At 37.9% G+C, this 21,143-nt stretch overlaps 1 protein-coding gene across 1 annotated transcript in view; it reads right to left on the bottom strand.

Annotated features, from left to right (window-relative positions):
* Window positions 1-7,451, bottom strand: part of mtnr1ba (melatonin receptor type 1Ba) — a 47,998-nt gene extending 40,547 nt beyond the window's left edge. Inside the window, exon 1 of the mRNA XM_087282411.1 lies at window positions 7,327-7,451. The gene's annotated coding sequence lies outside the window, so the exon portion shown is untranslated. The remainder of the gene's footprint in view (window positions 1-7,326) is intronic.
* Between the last annotated feature and the right edge of the window lie 13,692 nt (window positions 7,452-21,143).

Below are 21,143 nucleotides of genomic sequence, written 5' to 3'. Positions count from 1 at the left end.
GTATATTCAGCCTGATAAGTATTTTACGTTTTGTCAGTTTAGTGGCTAATTCATACGAATTCGTACGAGTTCAGTCGTATGATTTTTAAAAAAGAGATGTGGCACCTAACCCCACCCCTAATCCCATCATTGGGTGATGAGCAAATCGTACTAAATGTTAAGAATTAGATTGTGCAAATTCATATGAATTAGCCACTAAATCAAAAAGTTACGAATTGCTGTGAGATTGCGTTGGAATACTTTGTAATCACAAGCTTTGTAGACGTAACGGGGGTTGGTAGCGGGGCGTTGGATGGCGGAGGGGTGTTGCGGATGAAAATTAAGAGGGTCGGAGAGCCGCGGAAGAGAGTGAAAGTGAACAGCGGACGAGGGAGGAGGACGATTGAGGAGGGGGATCGGTAAAATGAGGTGCCGGTTCAGATTTCAGAGGTGCCAGGATCCGGCATGTTCTGGCACAAGTTAAGCCCTGAATACACCTAAAAGAGATTACTTTAATGTTTTTTTAAAAATTAAATTTAGTTTAAACTAAAAAAGTTCAAATGTTAGAATGTTCTAAACAAATAGGGCATGGGGGGATAACTGGGAATAGAACACAGCCAGGAACTATGTTTCTAACTACAGCTCTAGAGGTGTAGTTGCAAGTGTACAAGTTTGCAATGCAGTTTGTGAATGTTCGTTGTAACGGCTGATTTGAGAAACGCCAAACGAATGAACTAAGTTTGTAACAACAGATCTTGCCACCTTAGTTGGCTAACGGTGGTTTTCGGAAACGCACCCCTGATCAGAACTTTCAAAAATGGCACGGTCCAATTTAAGTCACCATTTTCCAGTAAAGGTTGGCTGAAAATCTAATTTTCAAAGCCTACAATGTTTGTTGCCTCTTATGATTTAAGCAGAGCATTTTTTTTTGCTTCTTTAAAAAAGGAGATGCATGCTTCCTAGTGTTCAAAATGCAACCTATGCCACTACAGTTGATTAACTTGACCTTTTTCTGGCTTCTAGCAGCTAAAAGATCTGTTTTTTTCATTGAGCTCATCCTATTTCTGTGTTGCAGATGGATAGCAGCTGAAATGAGAGAGGGCTGAGAAGTACAGCACAGGGAGCCACTCGGAAGAAAAGTTGCCCGCTATAGGTCACAATTCATTTAAGGGAAAAACCATTGTGGCGAGTCCATGTCCGACAGCTCCGTGATGGCATTGGGTCCCATGCCACCCCAGAGAAGGATGCCACCTGATTCTGCTGCTTGTATCTCCTATATATGCCAATGACACACACACACACACAGTGTCAGAAAGGAAGATTATCCAAGCTTAACACAGACCTGCTTCACCTTGTGCGTTTCCATGCAGCTTGGGAAAAGGGTTCCAGCATATCATTCACTGTTACTCAATTAAAATAAATGTACGCCTCTGATGTTTGAGCTAATCTGTCTGAAGTGTTAGAAATACATCAAGCTATTGCACTCAGGATGAAAGACCACTGAAATGTTAATGGAGTGCTCTAAAAATGCATTAGATTTGTGTACATATTAGGGTTGTGGCAATACCATTACTTCATCTTGCGATACTATACCAGCTGAAGTATCACAATACCAAGTAGTCATGTGATACTGTAATTCATAACTCAAATTATTAAGAAAATGGTCAGAAATACTATATTTTACGTTATAATAGGTTTTTATTTATTTCATAATTCCCTTATATTAAAAAATAAGTATTATTTGCACATCACTTCACCTAAAATTATTATTATTTTGTTAATTTTGTAGACAACAGACCAACAAAAAATACATTAAAGATACATATTATACCAAATAACAAAAAGCTACAAAAAGAGCATTTTTCAAACAAAATTAGGCTAAATTAAGTGCTATTTTGGGTTTTTCATCTATTTTCATCTGCTTTTTCGTCTTATAAGGTAACAATCCAAAGTAATTAAAAATTTCACTTTGTGAGTCGTTCTTTTTAAGAGATTGTTGCGGTTGTTGTAGCTACTAAATCATATTGAGAGAAACAGAAATGAGTTTGAAACATCAGAAAACATCAGAAAACTTGCAACCTTAAAAGGTTTTAAAACAAACATGGTAGCATTTAAGTGGCTTTTCCACATCCAGCATTGTCTTTTGTAGATAGACCGTTAATATCGATACTACCGTTTATCGTTTATTTTGGAGCCATTGTATCGCGATACTACCATAGTAAACCGCGCAACACTAGTACATATGAGTTTACACTATATCTGTTTGGGTTTAAAAAGCAATGAGTATATGGATGAGGGGCGGATGGACATAGAGGTAGAGAGGACAGAATGATTTGGATAAAGGCTGGATGGAAAGATAGAACAATAGACAATGAAAGAATTAACAAATGCTTTACACAACATTTGAACAACAAATAGACATAGAAGGACAGAATAAATGACAAGATGAATGAATGAATGAATGAATGAATGAATGGATGGATGGATGGATGGATGGATGGCAGGTGAAAAAAATAAATCTGGGACACAGTGATGACCATAGATGGATGGAGATGGATGATGAATGGATGGATGTAAAAAAATAAATCTGGGACACAATTGAATGACCGTAGATAGATGGATGGATGGATGGCAGGTGAAAAATAAATCTGGAACACAATGATGACCATAGATAGATAGATAGATAGATAGATAGATAGATAGATGGATGGATGGATGGATGGATGGATGGATGGATGGATGGATGGATGGATGGATGGATGGATGGATGGATGGATGGATGGAGGTGAAAAAATAAATCTGGAACACAATGATGACCATAGATAGATAGATAGATAGATAGATAGATAGATAGATAGACAGATAGATAGATAGATAGATAGATAGATAGATAGATAGATAGATAGATAGATAGATAGATAGATAGATAGATGATGGATGGATGGATGGATGGATGAATGGATGGATGGAGGTGAAAAAATAAATCTGGGACAGAACAATGACCATAGATGGATGGATAGATGGATGGACGGATGGGTGGATGGAGGTGAAAAAATAAATCTGGGACACAATGATGGAATGACCATAGATAGATGGATGGATGGAGGTAAAAAATAGATAGATAGATAGATAGATAGATAGATAGATAGATAGATAGATAGATAGATAGATAGATAGATAGATAGATAGATAGATGGATGATGGATGGATGGATGGATGGATGGATGGATGGATGGATGTGAAAAAATAAATCTGGGACACAATGATGGAATGACTATAGATAGATAGATATAGAATAGAATGATAGATATAGATATAATGAGAACACCACAGCAACAAGAGAGCAATGTATACAGACAGGTAAGCTACACGTTCCACATCTTTTTTTATTTCTGTTTACAAATACGGTACAAAAATATAGTGATGTTTGCTGGCGCGCGTGCGCCTTTATCTCCGCGAGCCAGCAATGCCATCCAGAGCGGTTCAACAACAACAGATAACAGCCCTGCCTACTCAAATCAGTCCAATGCGAGGTGTTTGAATGATTATTTTTTTTACACCCACGACACCACCGCTGGGAATAAAGGAGGCGTTTACCGCGTGGAAACCTGGCTGCGACTTTTCGGTCGGGTGTGTGCGTGGGTTTCCGGGCTGATTGTTTGAACGCGCGGCTCGTTAGGAGAATCGGGTTATGTAAGCGGGCGTCTGGTTTCTCCGGGATAGAGAGAAAGAGAGAGGGAGAGAAAGAGAGGCCTTGCTTCCTTTGATGTCAGACTGCAGGAAACCCTCCCGAGACCGCCGGTGCTTGTCACTGTCTGTGTGTTTTAGTTTAATTTGTATGGCGTGTGAAGAAATCCACACGCGTGTCTGTGCGGTGTGAATGAGTGTGGGTGAATCTGCGCACTTCTGAGACTGGTTAATGACTGAAATGATGGGTTTCACCCTGTCTGCCTTCCATCACGTGGTAACAACGATGTGAAGCGGCCTCAAGTCACAAAAATCTTAACTGATTTATTCTACACCTTCATTAGTCACCCTTTTCAAGTGACTACATGTGGTATAATAACGCTGCCACATGTAATATTCACAAAAAGAGATATGGGTCAAAGATAAGACGATATAAAGTGTATAGGTCTAAATAAAAATAAAAAGTCAAAGTAATTTTCCATTGTCATACAGTGAAGCATAAGCTATATATTCATGTATTGTAAAACAACACATTTATTCTGATCTTTATAAAGGAATATGCAAATGTTCTAAATTGTACATATTCAGTCGGTGTGTCTGAAATGTCATACCTCCAAACAATATGTGAAGGTATGGCGAGTAGTAGGATGCCTGAATTCATAGTATTTGAAAATCAGTAGGCAAGAAGTACACAAATGATGTAGTACTTCATTCATTTATTTTATTTTCGGCTCAGTCCCTTTAATAATCTTGGGTCACCACAGTGGAATGAACCGCCAACTTCCTTCCGGCTGCAACCCCTCACTGGGAAAAATCTAATACTTCTGGCGAGAATTTAAAATCCACATCATTGGACACTTCGGTATTATATGGAGAGAAGTTATGAATGGGAGTGAAGCGATGCAGCTAACTAGGTCATGTGATATTATCTACATGGCTAATGTAGTTTGAATTCCATTTATACTACTCACATTCATACTGTATTATAGAACACACTAATGGTCATGTAGTATTCAGATACAAATTTAATACCTATACTCAAGCAGTAAATGCAATTTAAGACAAAACAAATCAAATTAAGACAAAAAGATATCTTACTGCTGATAAATGATTAGGGTATCGATTAAATATCTCTATAAAACCATTAAATTGTACAAAAATAAAAATGACATTTTATGACTTTTTAATATGAGGTGGATTGAGGGTTATAGGATAAAGTTTTTTTTACTAAATGCAAATTTAAAGGTACAGTGCATAATTTTCATCACTAGGGGGTGTGTATTTACAACAAACAAAGGTTTAGTTTGATGATGGGATGACTGAGTGTGTAATCACGGGAGTTGCAGTCTTTATTGCATCATATGAGACCGATGAGTAGGGCCAGACGGAATCTGCAGAAATTTTTAGCCATTTCTGTGCAGAATTGTGTTAAAAATCTGACGATTTATGCAGAATGATTTTGGGAGTATCATAACAACCTTAATATGTGAACTAAAAAGTAATACATTTTTAACTTGTCTTTAATGTTTACAATGCAAATCCAATCAGATCCATTTTATTTGGTAAACAAAGCGTTTTAGGAAATTAAATTGTATCTTTCGAAAATGATGCATTTTAGTCATGTGACCAATTCAGTTAACATGGTGGACGACATTGTTAAGCAAACGTCTTTAATGCTGTCCGTTTTGACAGCTTTATTAAAGATTAGTATTAGTTTATACATGCTCCGTATTGCCTCTCTTCAAAGGACTGGAAATGTTTACTTGGAGCTGTTGTTCAGCGAAAGAAGCAGACCGCAATGTTTCATAGAGATGTAAAGTAAATAAAGGGCCCAAAGGCTGATTTAAACACTACCGGTCAAAAATTTGGGGTCAGTTTTTTATTTATTTTTTATAATTAATTTTATTTAATAATTAAAAAAAACTATTCTGTTCATCAAGGCGGCATTTATTAAATGTAAAAAAAGTCAATAATAATTTATTACATATTTATTTATAACTTATTGTATGCAGTTTAGTTTCAGATGAAATTATTCCTCCAACCATTATTGCTTTTATTACTATTACCATTAATAAAAATAATATTAATAATATTAATAAACAATAATAATTAATATTACAGTGATTTCTGAAGGATCATGCGACTCTGAAAACTGAAGTAATGAAGCTGAAAATCATCTTTAAAATCACTGGAATAAATTATTAAATTAAATTATAAAGTACTTTTGAACAGTTATTCTATAGTGCAATAATATTTCACAATTTTAAAAATTTTACTGTATTTTTGATTAAATAAATGCAGCCTTGGTTAGCAGGAGAAGCTTATTTTAAAACATTTAAAATCCTACTGACCCCAAACTTTTGACTGGTTGTGTACTTCTGCTTCAAGCACATGCAGATCAGCCTTTGTGCAGTCATATAGCCGTCAGCGCGGCTGATGTGCACCTCTCAAAACTTTAACTACGTATCACGACGACGCGTTGCGCAAGCTCTGCAATTGGTAGTTATGATGAGTCTGGGCGGTGTTAAGAGCCGCAAGTCTGATGAAGTCACGCGAAGGAGCTCCAGATGGAAACTTTTGTTTTGTGTTTACCTTATGATTAATGTTGTTGCATGTCCGCTGGTTTCTGCCTCTGAAAAACAGAGTTTTAGCTACTTGTACAGTAAGGTAGTGTTCAGAAGAAAACAAAACACCTGCAAAAAGACTCGATACAGAGGAACATAGAAACCTACTGCCAGTTAGCGTTCCAGAGGTGTTATTGCAGGGCAACACAAACAACACGCAGAAGTTTAAATGTGCAAGCATGCGCCGTGGGTCATGGCGATCACTCGATACCCCCTTTTTAAATATTGTTTTGTTTTACCTTCGCTCTGCCAGTGAGAGTGCTTGAGCTCAAGCGCATCAAATGAAAAGCAAACCGTCTTGAGGGGGGCGGGGCATGTCAGACACTAGAGAGCATTTGATTGGGAATGATTTGATGATAAACGTGAGGTGACGTGAATAAAACCTTTGATCCATTTAAAAAGAAGTGACAAACTGCAAGGTATACAAGTTTATTTCAGTGTTATATCCTCTAAATGCAAATGTTTGTTCTGGCTTCGTTAAGTTCAAAAAATCTCAAGAAACAGTTTAGAAGTTCACATTTATTACTCCATAAAATACCCCTAGAATCAGAAGCTCTGCTCTGACGTGCCACTTACACACACGCACACACACACACACACACACACACACACACACACACACACACACACACACACACACACACGCGCACACACACACACAACCACACACACATACACACACACACACACACACACATACACACACACAAACACACACGCATACAGCATGATGTACAATAAACATGGACAAATATAAACCCAATCAGAGTAATGCTTGCCGATTTTGCTCACCAGATATGTTGTTGATAAAGGCAAAATTATAATTAAACTTGACAAAAGAGAGATGTGTGGTTTTGTATTTTAAAGCTAGTCAAAGAAAACACAGCCAGGAATTAATATCAACCGCTGCATGAACAGATGACAGTTGAGCTGAGTAATCTGACACAATTCAGCAGTCTACATGTGTTTGCTGAAACATACGCATCAAATTTCAAAATAAACATGATAAATTAACAAAAGATGTAACTAAGCATACCATATGCCTCTCAGAGTGGAGATGAATGAATGTATAATCTGCAAATCTTGCATTTTGCGTCCTGATGCCAGTTTGAACATGCCTCGTGCTGTAGTTACCAAGTAACGCACAGTAAACAGATTGGCGATAGCGTTTTCAAAATAAAAGTCCCACATAGATAGTAAGTCAAATATACTGTCAAAAATAACTAAGGGAGAATTATCATTGTTGTCTCATTGAAAAACGTTGTTGCTTATCAAACACAGCAAGAGGCATGCATATTAATGATCTCAGAGCTTTTTTATGATCTCAGAGGTTTATTATGAGGCTGCTCTTTAGGTCCGGATGAATGACCCTGATTATCTTAGGCATAACAGGAGCTGTGTCTCATTTCAGAGGATGTATCCTCCAAATAATGCAGACTTCAAAAAGGAGTCCTTCAAAGTCCACACAGGCCAAATCGAGCGCTTCGAAATGAGACGATCTAGCCTACAGAGAACAGATATCCTCACCTAGCAATCGTAACAGTTGTCGTTAATAAGCGCTAACAAAAATTGTATTGACTTTTATTCAAAGTGATTTTAAAACTTATTGTAAGCGATCCATAGGCAAAACAAGGTTTATAAAAGCTGGAAAAATATTTCCTTTGATTCATACATGTACACATAAACATGTAAGCTGTCTATAAAAATTACTCTTTCGTAAGACATGTCATACTCTTTGTTTTTTTATCGTGTTTACGTATCCCCGTAAAATAAACCTAATCCATACATTTGAACCGGAGTTTTGTTTTAAAAGCGTCCTGTCGTTATTAGCGCGCTAAGGATCCACAGGTTGTGTTCTTCATTAGGCGTACCTGGGAAACGAAGGGCGCATTTGGAGGCTGCGTTTGAAGGAGCCTTCGAATTTTTTGAAATGAGACAGCCTTCTTCACGCTGCAATAACGCAGGGCACTTCAAATGCATCCTTCGGAGGATTACTCGCACGTGCCCGTCAGAATCGGCAGGCTAGCGCAGACGCTCCATTTAATATAGCCTACTGGGGTAAAATAAATATTCATATTTTAAAGACATGGCATGGAAATATGTAATTTAATGCAGTGCTTCTTGTACAATCTGAGACCCATTTTATATCGGATATCACTCAGCCAGTGGAGATTGCTAATTTTTAAAGAAAACAGACCCTAAATACGCTGATTGTAGTGGCATAGAGTTCACCTCAAGCGCTTTACCCAGGTTACTGACAAATTAAAAGTCCTTTTGCATACTTCCGCATATACCCTACTACATGCTAATGCAGAGAGCATGGCTCATGAATCTCGTCACAGTTTGTTTTGTCTTCTGATTGACCCATTGTCCATCGGGGTTTTGCTTTTATTGAATTTACATGAGAACAAGGAAACAGAGGTGTCTGAGGCTCACATTAAGCCCATTTCCATATACTAAACTTTTATCTTTCTACTATGACTTGCTATACCCAGATTTTCATTGTAGGGTACCTTTAAAAACTAACAAAACTCATACTACTAACATCTAAAAAACTTTATTTTAATTTAATGGGACCGTTAAAATGGCTTATTTCTCTGGATTTAAACATTCCGTCAAACATTTGGGATAAAATAAGTGCATAATATAAAACTGCTGTCGTGTTTTTTGCATGAAAAAGTGGCACTTTTTGCCATTAACATGAAGTAAAACTCTCTTATAATGACCATAGCTCAATATAATCTGCTTTCATCAGCATTTTGTATTTAATATAACACAAATAAGACATTGTCAGTGTGACTTCAGCATCCAAATATGTTGAGGTTGGCGGATCTGAGAGCTCGGGCCTGATCATGTCTTCATGCATCAGCGCTTCATCACAATATGTCCACTGATCTGTCATCTGTTTGCTTTGCTCCCTGCTGGCATCGTCTCCATTATCAGGTTTAACTATCTTACATCAATCTTTCATGTTACATCAGTCTGTCTGTGACGCTCCACTGATTCTGATGCTGCGGTCGCACAACTCTACAGCCTGTGTCCCAGGATGAATTCATGATGTAGGAAAACTTTGTCAAGGCCTTCAGGACAGTCATGACTAAATGACTAGTATATCTTCATACTATATTTTTATGCAGACGGATCTCTAGTTATCTACAGTGCAATCTCTATTTAGTGAAGTTTTTTTCTTTTCATACAAATAATATTAAATAATTAGTTATATATATTCCGTCCTTTCGCATGCTGTCCCTTTGTGCCCCCTGGTGGCTTATTCACAAACTGCGGTCATACACTAAAAACAGAGCGGCAGCAATTTAAAACGTCGGCGGTATAAGCTCCAGCGGTAATGGTCACTTTGAACTCTCACCTACTGTAATAATAGTAATAATAATAATAATAATATTAATAATAATATATTAACTTAAAACAATTTATATAAACACATTCATTTATTTTTCTTCGGCTTAGTCCCTTTATTCATCAAAGGTCGCCACAGCGGAATGAACCTACAAACTTATCATTCATAAAACACACTCATGCACTTCGGCCAACTTAGTTTATTCAATTCACCTGTACCGAATGTCTTTAGACTTTGGGGGAAACTGGAGCACCCAGAGGAAACTCACGGCAAAATTGGGAGAACATGCAAACTCCACACAGAAATGCCAACTGACCCAGGAGGGACTCAAACCAGTGACTTTCTTGCTGTGAGGTGCCAGTGCTATCCACTGAGCCACCATGCCCCCCATAAAACAACACAGACAATCTAATGCAACATATGCTCATTCTGAAAACGTAGCCCTACTGTATATATATTCCTAGAGATCATGAATTATGTAGCCAGAAGTATGCATCTTTAAAGTGAAGACTACGGGGCGCTATGGCGGCGCTTCTTTTCGTGCTTACCAGCTGAACGCTCATCTCCGTGTGGACTGCTTTCCCGCTGTTACCTGTTGTTCAGTTAACTCTCCTTGCACATCAGCAGACTTGAGATGCAGAGAGGAGTTGACCACGATGACAGGGTTCTAGTCCGGCGAAGAACGGTTCCAGAAAGTGGGTAAGACAAAAACAGAACTCACAAAATAAAACAAACAATGGCAGGGTGAGAATGTAGTAAAATTTGAAAACATTGAAAAAATCAGGTGAGCGCTTTTCTTTTTCTAGATTGCTTTTTAAAACTGTCGGTTAGATTTAGGGAAGTGGGTGGGCGCTGGTCAATCAGTACTTTTGAAAACACAGGAGGAGAGTGGGTCAGACAATCAGTCAGTCATTTAGTCTGTCAGTCAGTCAGTCAATAGACAGCAGCCTCTGGTGGATTTATGCAAGAACAACAAGAGCGGATGGGACTCGCAAGAAAAATTTGAGATCTCAAAAAGCATACACAGTGGCTTCTGGTGGATTTAAAAAAAACAAAAACTGCAAAAAAAAAAAAAAAAAAAAAAGTAGCTCCTGGGACATACTGGTGCTCTTCAGAAATATGTATAGTGGTACTTATCAGAACAAGTGTTTCTTGATATTATTAAGTATAGATTAAATTAAGTAAAATAAATCACAGCTCCATGTAATGACATAAAATGGTAATTTAAAGGATATTTTTTTTTGTCTATTTTATTTTTATATTTTCAAACTCATTCATATTATTATTAACTGTTTAAACAATTTTAAATATTTTAATTTTGAAATGTCTCTAGGAAAAAATATATATCTTTAATTGTTTTTATGTACACCTATCCCTATATCAGTCCAATTTCTTTTCAGTAGTTAAAATAATATAATTATATAATAATAATATTTATATATATATATAGAAATAAAAAGTTTATTATGAATCAATATTCAAAACAAGACACATGAAATATAAAATATTTTATTTGAAATAAAATACAAATAAAACCTTTATATTTTTAATTTTCAAGTTAAACTGAATGATTTTTGTATTTTAGTTTTTTTCCCTATTTAATAATTATTATATATGTTATTTCATTTATTAATATAATATATTTATATTGTATTATTAATATTATATTATTATATTAATATGATTTTACATTTTAACACATGATTATGAATAATGATTATGAATATATAATAATAAAATAAAAAAAATAAAAAATGAATGAATCTATCTGTCCGTCCGTCCGTCCGTCCATCCATCCATCCATCCATCCATCCATCTATCTATCTATCTATCTATCTATCTATCTATCTATCTATCTATCTATCTATCTATCTATCTATCTATCTATCTATCTATCTATCTATCTATCTATCTTGTTACTATTTAATTTATCCTCATATGATGCAGTGTTTTTCTGTACGCTGATCTCGATTTGTCTCCAGTTCATCCAAGCTCTCAGTAAAGCTGAATCAGAGCTGATCTGAAGTCAGTTCATGCTTCAGCAGCTCATCTGTCTGGCCGCCTCTCCGTTAATCAGAGGACGAGAGAGATTGAGAAAGGAAGACAAAGCCAAAAAGAACAAAAACAAATATTACACAGCCAACTTGAGAAGAACAGAACCAAAGAATTGTGGTTTGCATGAGGGAAAACAAAAGAGTAACGAAGACTTGTATAATAGTGCAGTTTCTACACGCTCTCCTGGAACACACAACTGTGATCTGTAGTTCATTCACAATTTACAAAGAGCTATTGAGAGAACATGCACAAATGCAGGACAAGAGATAGACTTTCTGTACATTCACCAGCGCTCACATGCACACACACACACACACACACCACAGTAAATCAAGAAAACATCCGACTGTCAATTCCTTACATGAGATGATGAAGAAGAAACACAGTAATTCACAGCTCTATTCTGAGTCTTGCACAGCTGGAAAAACAATGCTGAATCAGAGCAATAACACCAAACCAGCAATATAATCACACACAGAGAGGTCCAACATCCATTTAGAACAAGAAGAAATTCACTTTAGTACTTTTGCTATCGAGGTCAAATGTTCAGCTTTCGTGTTAGTCATAATAACTGAATGTTTATCAGGCTTCAAAGTTGATTCATTTCTTGAGAAGGGTCTGGCTGCAGAGTTGAACTTGCATCTTCAGGCTTGCACTCTCCGGCTTGCACACTCAGGCACCAGGCATGTGCACACATAGGGCTCAACCTGTCTTGAATAGAAAGTGCCCTTCCAAAGTGATCTGAAGTGCACTAGCGACACACCCCCCCACCCCACTTCTTCAGTTTTCGTGCGACATATCCCCCAATCAATCCCTCCCCCTACACCCCCCCCGCTCTTCAGTTCGAGCGCGACATATCTATAAACCCCCCTCCCCACCCCGCACTTCAGTTCGAGCGCGACAACCCCAATCCTGCACATGCCCCTTTGAAGGTCTCTGCACCACCCACGCTTCCAATGCAAGTGACTTCATTTACAATTGACACATGCATCTCGCACATCACTTTGAATCAACACAAATAAACCAAATGTAAGTTTCCAGTTTATTTGTGTTGCCAGTGACGACGTTGTCAAATAATAGTATTACAACTAACAGATAAACATTGTGGACTTACAGTAATGATTCTTTGACGACTTGGGAAACTATTCTTTATAACTATTCTTGATAAGTTAGCATGTCTGCGCAGGAGTGCATCCAAACTTCAACTGTCTCTACATGATCCGAGCCCAGTTTCATAGGTCCTCCACACATAATGTCAAGATCGACTCGATAAGAAAACGTCTCGACTCCCTTTTTGGAAAGAAAGCAGCACAGATGATGTTTAACTTTACTGCAGAGCTGTTGTAAGGAAAGCATTTGTGGTTCGTTACGATCTATAGCAACTGTGGTGCCCGTCGCCATATGTTGCCAGAAACACGTTACAGTGAAACGCTTAGAAAAAAAGGCACTTGAGTAAAGGTGACAGATAAAAAGTTTGATGCAACGATCTTAATGAAGAGATTTTCCGCCTCAGGGACACCCTTAAGTTAAATTGCTGGAGGACTGTCATGCAAGCGGACACAGGTGGCGATTGTAAATGACGTCCCTTGCAGAGGAAGCGCGGTTGCCTGAGCATGCAAGTCCGAGTGTGCAAGCCTGGAGGTGCAAATGCAAATCTGCAGCCAGACTCTATTTCATTTCTTAGCATAATTCAATCACAAACATGACTTTTTATTAAAGGCCACCTATTTTACCACTTTTTCAAGATTTAAGATCAGATCTTTTGTGTCTCCAGAATGTGTCTGTAAAGTTTCAGCTCAAAACACTCATCCGATTATTTAATATACTTTCAGAATATTGAATTTTTTTTATCTGAACACAATGTAGCTGTTTTTGTGGTCTGTGCCTTTAATGCTAGTTCTCCCTGCCCACGGCTCTCATGTGCCAGTCAGACTGTCTCTCCATCTCTGCCTTCATCAGATAAACAGCACAGTGACCGACATGAAGGAAGCAAATTTGGGCAAGGAAAAATTTAGGCACCCCAACAGAATAATGAAATCAATCTTCTGTGCAGCCACCTTTTGCTGAAATAACAGCCTGTGGATGCTTCTAATAGTCAAGGATAATTCTTGCTGAAGGCATTTTGGTCCATTCTTCCTAGCAAAATTTCTCCAGTTCAGTCAGGTTTGATAGGTGCCAAGCATGACCGGCCATTTTCAAGTGAATCTATAGATTTGAAAAGATAGATAGAAGTCTGGGAACTGGGATGCCCATTCTAGAACATTGTATCGTGTCTGAGCAGGAATTCCTTGGTAGATCTGAAATTGTGCTTTGGGTCATTGTCCTGCTGAAACATCCAGCCATAGAGTAACCTCTTGACTGATTTCTGAACATTGTTCTTCAGAATCTGCTGATACTGGGTGGAATCCATGCAACTATGACAAGGTTTCAAGTACCTGTGCTTGCCATGCATCCCCACAGCATGACAAACCCTCCACCATGTTTTACAGTAGGGAGCAGGATCTTCTCCTGGAATGCTTTGTTCTTTGTCTACCCTGCAAAGTACCTATGGTTGTGGCATGTGTCCACAGTATATTTTTCCAAAAGGATTCAGGCTTGTGCAGATGAGCTCATCCATACATTAAACAACTCTTCTTGTTGGCAGAATGCGGAAAAGGCTTCTTCTACGTCACCTTCCATTGATCTGTTCTTTGTGATGAATGCGCTAGAATGTGGAACGATGTACAATGACATTATCATGATGCGTTCACACAAGACACAGAAGAAGCGTCAACCGTGCAAGTGATTTACACGTTACAGTAAGTCAGTGCAAAGACACAAATAGACATCCTGCGATGCAATTTTGTGTAAAGCTTTTTGTGCAAATTGCTCATGTTGGAAAATCTGATCCTCAGCGGACATTTGAGCCAGGTTAACCCATCAGGAGCTTTCCTTTGTAGGGGCGTGCTTATGGCGTAGCGCCTGTTGTTTGTGTCCCGGGGGAAAAAATCCTCCGGATGACATCGGACAACAGTTGATCAAACTGGGTTCGGCTCAGTTGGAAACACCGCTGAAAGCTTCAATCATCCAGTTTATGAACTCACAAAGCTCCCTACGGAAAGGGCATGTACCACACACCGGAAGTGATGTGAATGTAACGCACACACTGCAGACATCCCAAGTTGGGAAAAGTCATTTCCGGGGGATACAGAGTTGATTTGCGGGTGGTATCGGGATAGTGGATGTTTGAATAGGGGGGGGGGGGGGGGGTGTTGGTGCGTTGAGCGAGCGACGTATCTGGGTAGGGGGGCGTGTGTGCGCGAGACGTACCAGAAGAGTGGTGGGAGTTGCGGTGGTACTTACATAACATTACCTGAAGAGTGGTGGGGGTGAATTGCGCGCGACGTACCTAAAGAGCAACGGGGGATGCGGTGGAGAGAGGGCTGTGCAACTTTTTAAGGACCGGGAAGGAAGCTCCGGTCCTTAAAGGAAGGAAGTTTACACCGTGTAGACTGGACATCATGTCCACGATTACAGCGTACGAGTGGCTCTCGTTAAAATATTGAACACATTAACGCAGTATGTCGGGTGTTTCCGTCTGCTCCACGTCTTTTATAAACTCCAAACACAGACCACACGTAAAGCAAAACTGCGTTAAGCTGCTCATGTGTTTGCCACAAAACGGGAAAAACAACCCTCGACCGCTGACCATGTTCGGTCACCATAAACCTTGTTTACACCATGTACTCCACAGTGCGAATTTACCGCGCTCACCAACAACAACAACAAATTTCCCCCCCGTCACTCCCGGTGTGGTACATTCACGTCACTTCCGGTGTGTGGTACATGCCCTTTCCGTAGGGAATCTGTAATTGTAAATTTTTTTCAGGATTTGTAAAAGTGTTTTGCGTCTTGTTAATTTTTTTTTCTAAAATGTAAATTTGTTTTGTCCTTGGTAAAATTGTTTTTCCTATGTAATGGTGTATGATGATAAGTAAAAATGTTTTTCAAAATGTAAATTTGTCTCGAGCTTTGTAAAAGTGTTTCACACTTTGTAATGTTGTTTTGCACTTCCCGGCCACCGTACTACGGGCCTGTGGGGGGCTAATAATTCAGGAGAGCTAATAATTCTGTCTGTATATATCATGAAAACGAGTAGAGAATATTGTTGAGTTTTTTCATGTGTACTGTAATTCGAGAAACAAGATGCTTTTAGTGTCAAGAATTTAGTTTAATCATCTGGGTCAGGAAGCATAAGCTCTTTCTCACAAACACAGATGTAGACCCGTGCTTTCCCTGACAGCGGGATAAAAAAAGGCTGAGAGAATTACAGTAAAAGCACCAGAGACAAAGACAAAGAGGCTAAGGTGTGCATATAAAGCTGACCTGTCACCCGAAAGAGGCCTGCAGCTTTGGGACGACTGTGAACACGCAGCCATTGACCTGTTTCAGAGCGCAGGGCTGGATTTATCTCCTTAATAAAAGCGGCCCGTCACACGATGCATCGCTTCTTTGTTCTTCTCCTAAATACCCCGCTCACCTTCCTCTTCAGCAGCCTTTTGTTTGATTTCCCTCTGTTTTTCTGCCAAAAGCCAAAAAACATTTGCTGAGAGGCTTAAAGACTCACTTAAAGAAGATGAGAGTGAAAGAAGTAGAGAGTCGGAATGAAAAACAGTCCACACACACACACACACACACACACACACACACACACACACACACACACACACACACACACACACACACACACACACACACACACACACACACACACACACACACACACACGTTCGCACACTTCAAAAGTAACTTTTAAATCTATAGATGCACAAACAAACAGACGGTAAGTCAAACAGAAACACAGGCACACACACTCACCTGCATCACTTGATATTTCACTTCATCTCCATCATTCTTCCTAATGTCAACACTGTCTGTGCGTGCGTGTGTGTGTTTGCAAGGTCAAATCAATGAGTGTGATTAATTTCATCAGCTACCTTATGCTCCAGAGGAATTCCGGGACACGGCTGACCGCTCATCTGACTGGCCTCTATCAAATCAAAAATTAATAACGTCGCTCTGTGATAGTCACGTACTTCTTTCACAAGACGGAATGTCAAGTATGTGTATTTATTTATTCATAAAAGAGAATCATAATAGAATATTGGAACAGAATTTTATACAAACGTGTTTATATTCACACTTAACAATACGATACTGCTGTTTTACCTTCATAAGAGTTGAGAAATACATATTTGGTGGGAAAACTCTAGCTACTAACAAATTTTCAAGTTAGTTGTTTCGCTTATACTCTGGTTAAATTTTGTATTTCAAGATGATTGTCAGGATTTTAACACAACTCATCTGATTACTTTGTTGCAACTTTATTTTAAAGGCTGTGAAATAACTTAAGTCCTTAAGTGTAGTGTGGAAACTGTTCTGATGTCAAAACCTGCCTGGAACTACTTTAATCAACCCAGGTTCACTGGAAATACATCCCTCAGCCTACAATCTAGCAAAACAAATACGTAGGTTTAGGTATGTTTCGTGCATTTTTCAGATGACAAATCCACTAGAGGGCGCTGTCTGCATGTTTTTAACCCAGGTGTGCATTATTTTCTAATATTTCAATGGAAAGGAGTCAATTATTCAACTTATACTGTGGTTACCCAACACAATCTCACGGCAATTCGTAACTTTTTGATTTAGTGGCTAATTTGTATGAATTCGTACAATCTAATTCCAACAATTTAGTACGAGTTGCTCATCCCCCAATGACAGTTGAGTTTAGGGGTGGGGTTAGGTGCTACGCCTCCTTTTTAAAATTGTAGTTTCGTACGACTGGGTTACCACACTTATGACACTGCTCAAATGTTGTATCTCAAGAAGGTGGCTTTTTGTTTTCAAATTGCTCCGTTTTGGGCATAGATTCTTACACAACTCATCTGAATCCTTGTGTTATCCAATTTTATTTTATGGGCCATGAAATAGCTAAAAATCCTTCATTATAGTGATATGAACTGTTCTGAAGTCAAAACCTGCCTGTAACTACTTTAATCAACCCTGGTTCATTGGAAATACATGCCTCAGCCTACAATCTAGCAAAACAAATATGTAGGTTCAGGTACGTTTCGTGCATGTTTCAGATGACAAATCCACTAAAGGGCGCTGTCTACATGTTTTACTCGGGTGTGCATTATTTTCTAATATTTCAATGGACAGGAGTCAATTATTCAGCTTATAATGTGGTTACCACACTTATGACACTGCTTATATGTTGTATTTCAAATTTTTGTTGACTTTTTGTCCTCAAATTGCTTCTTTTTGTGGGATTAGTTTCTTAAACAACTCATCTGAATCCTTGTTTTCATCCGATCTTATTTTATAGGCCAAAAAAATAACTGAAATCCATATGAACTGTAATGCAGTCAAAACCTGGCTGGAATTGCTTTAGTCAACCCAGGTTAATTGAAATGCATGCATCAGCCTAGAATTTTGTTGAACATAAAAAACATAGCTTCAGATGACAAATCCGCTAGAGGGCACTGTCAACATTTTTGTGATTGCGAATTATGCTACTTTACATTTTTTGAATGTTTCAGATGCATGTCACTGTTGTACAAAAGGTTGAGCTTAATTCTGCATGTAATGATTACCATCCATGATCCAGCTTCATGATATAATTCTCAACCCAGACTCATTGGAAATAAGTGCGAAATTTAAAATACATTGGTCTATGTACATTTCATTGCACAATTCAGATGACAAATCCACTAGAGCAAGGGTCACCAATCTCGGTCCTGGAGGGCCGGTGTCCCTGCAGGGTTTTGCTCCAACTTGCCTCAACACACCTGCCTGGATGTTTCTAGTATACCTAGTAAGACCTTGATTAGCTTGTTCAGGTGTGTTTGATTAGGGTTGGAGCTAAAATGTGCAGGACACCGGCCCTCCGGGAACAGGTTTGGTGACCACTGCACTAGAGGGTGCTGTCTATGTTTTTCAAATCTAAAATACTTTACTTAGGGTGCATTTTTGTTGTACAATTCAGATACAATTCCTTCTTGTATGCATCCACAAAACCAATAGTGTTTTTCAAAGCAAACATAAGAGAAAAGTGCACTGCAACCCAATAGTTTTACCTAGATTTTACATTGCATTTATCTCTTTTGTGGAACTTCTGCTTCACCGGACTGGAATCACATGGACAACACCATACAAAATGAGCTACTGAGCGAAATGACCACACCAAAAAAGTTGATAGGACCAAGATATTCATTACATCATATACACTATTAAGTTGTTTTGAAGTATATATTTTGTTAAGCAAATAATCTCATGACAATAATTATTTATTTGTTGATAATACGTCCTTGTAAATATCAGTACACTCTCAGAAATAAAGGTACAAGAGCTGTCACCGGGGTAGTAGCTTTTCAAAAGGTACAGTTGAAGTCAGAATGAATAGTCCCCTTTGATTTTCTTTTTCTTTTTAAAATAATTCCTAAATGAAACAGAGCAAGGAAATATTCACAGTATGTCTGATAATATTTTTTTCTTCTGGAGAAAGTCTTATTTGTTTTATTTCAGCCAGGATAAAAGCAGTTTTTAATTTAAAAAAAAACATTTTTAGGTCAAAATTATTAGCCCTTTTAAGCTATTTATATATTTTTCAATAGTCTATAGAACAAACCCTCGTTATACAATAACTTGCCTAATTACCCTAACTTGCCCAGTTAGCCTAATTATCCTAGTTAAGCCTTTAAATGTCACTTTAAGCTGTATAGAAGTGTCTTGAAAAATATCTAGTCAAATATTATTTACAGGGGGGCTAATAATTCTGACTTTGACTGTATATATATATGTACCTAAAAAGCAGGGCTTAAAAACAAACAAACAAACAAAAAAATCCAATCTGTTCAATTCGAGCAGAATTAATATATTTTTCTTTCTGTTCTTGCGTTATAGAAACAAATAGAAAAAAAAAAAAAACGGTTAAGAACATTATTTTATTACAAAGTATTGCAGGGCTCTACAGTGCCCTGATTTCTTAATGGTGCAACTAAAAATTCTATTTGAGGGGTAAAATTTTATGAATTTTCAATAACCATCGTTAAAAAAATATTTATAATATGAACTTGCTTTTGGTTATATTTATACCAGCTTTACGCACTTACACGTGCTATCGCTCGATTTATCAGATGATTTGTCATGAGAGAAATATTAACAAAAGGATTTTCTTTATGGAGACACATCTAAAAACAATCGACAATCAATAATTCATTTAGTATAAATACAAGTTTTAGTAACAATAACTTAAACCGAAACATACCTTTGTACATGAAAGAGCAGGCTCTCGGTAACCTATAAGACAAGCTCGTAGCATCAGAAACGACTCTCGCTTATGATGTCTGCTTCGCAGGCATTTCACGTTGTATGCGTCATCCTCGCATTTGTACACATGATTTGAATAAAGGATTTTTTTCTCGCAAATTCATATGATATAGAGGAAGATAAAATAACGTTATTAACTGGTTAACTGTAAACGTTTCTGTTCAAAACCATTAAAGTTGATCTTTTTTTTTTTCTGTTCGTGAAAATTTTAAATGTTCATTTCCATTTTTTAAACCGGTTCGGAGCCCTGCTAAAAAGTCCTTAGTGGTATCTCAAAGGTACATATCAGTACCCAAATTTTATTTAAAATGGACTATTTGTTAGTTTAACGCAGGGATGTCCAAACTCGGTCTTGGAGGGCTGGTGTCCTGCAGATTTTAGCTCCAACTTGCCTCAACACACCTGCAAGGATGTTTCTAGAAAGCCTAGTAAGAGTTAGATTAGCTAGCCCAGGTGTGTCTGATTAGGGTTGGAACTAAACTTCGCAGGACACCGGCCCTCCAGGACCGAGTTTGGACACCCCTGGTTTAACGTGTATATTGTGAATTTTATGTTTGTAATGAGGCAACAAATATAAGTGTTAAATGCTTGTTTATCCATCATTTCAGCTTTTACTGAGGTTTTTCTAAAGTTAAAGTGCCAATAAACTTTTTAAAACTCATCTGTATATGCAGGGGTTGTTCTAGATCCCTGCCTGTGTTTTCATATAAGTTATAATCACATGACACAACTCTAAATACATCTCTGTTGGAAAACAACGAGGAGTGTAATAATGATCTAGATTTTTTTTGCACTTCCCTAAGCCACATACCTTCTTTGTAGATACCAATTAACATTAAATCAATGCATGGTGGCGACTTAAGTAGGACATTATTCAATTTGCAAATGCTCAAACTGATCGAAGTCCACCAGGCAAACAAAGCTCTAAATTAAGAATACCATTAGTGCTCATAACAACTCTTATTATTAAGGCTCAAATTAAACAGTTCATTACATCTGAGCATTGGCATTTAAGACCTGAGCTGTTTTATAACGCTTCAAAAAACTCCTGCAGCAAAACCAGCACCGAG

This window comes from Danio rerio, chromosome 15 (genome assembly GCF_052040795.2).
Source record: "Danio rerio strain M-AB ecotype USA chromosome 15, GRCz13ab, whole genome shotgun sequence".
Taxonomy (NCBI): domain Eukaryota; kingdom Metazoa; phylum Chordata; class Actinopteri; order Cypriniformes; family Danionidae; genus Danio; species Danio rerio.
This window is presented reverse-complemented; position numbering and strand designations above follow the sequence as displayed.